We start from the raw sequence: 783 nt of genomic DNA, 5'->3' as shown, positions 1-783 counted from the left end.
GTCTGCTGTGGAAGCTACCTAGCACCTTGAGCCAGGAAAATGCAGTAAAACACATGAACACAGAGGACTGATCGTTAAAAAGGTTCCATTTGAGATTGTTGTGCTGTGAGGAGATCCACGTGTTTCAATGGCTTCTCATCAACCTAGCCAATGTTGCGTTTCAGAACAGTATCTCTCCCCCCATAGATGGACAATAACACAGTAAAGTCAAGCACAGTCATGTACAGGAAAGACACTTACTTAGTTTGAACCTTTTAGCATTCATCTCCACTGCTACTTCATGTTACTTCCTTACCTTGGTGTGGAAGATTCCCCATTGGGTTACAGCCCCTGTAGTTGCCATTTTGGCTCAGTTGCTGTGTTTCCAGTTCCCTGTGTGAAACTGGCACCAGTGATGTCACTCGGCTCCTGTTGGGCTCCTGGTTTATTGTCCTGTCTAGTAACATTGTGGTTCAGACTGCAATCTGAGCTGACCAACACCACGCACACAAACACACACGCACACAAACACACACACACACACACACACACCTTAAAGCTTTGTGTACTCCCCAGACATGTATGACTATTGTTTAAACAAGACATTACGTTGTTTGCACTAGACCTTATAAGTCTTTACCTAGAATGTGGTCCTACGACCTTCCAAAACTCTTAAACTGAGAGAACTTAATGTGTGTTTGTGTGTGTGTGAGTGTGTGTATCAGGGCTGGAACAACAGCAGTGCTGTTGATGGATGCTAGGTGAAGGGATAATGCCATCTCTCAGCAGACCTATTAGAAATGA

Source organism: Osmerus mordax, chromosome 14 (genome assembly GCF_038355195.1).
Source record: "Osmerus mordax isolate fOsmMor3 chromosome 14, fOsmMor3.pri, whole genome shotgun sequence".
Taxonomy (NCBI): domain Eukaryota; kingdom Metazoa; phylum Chordata; class Actinopteri; order Osmeriformes; family Osmeridae; genus Osmerus; species Osmerus mordax.
The sequence above is the reverse complement of the archived record's forward strand: the minus strand, read 5'-3'. Positions refer to the sequence as shown.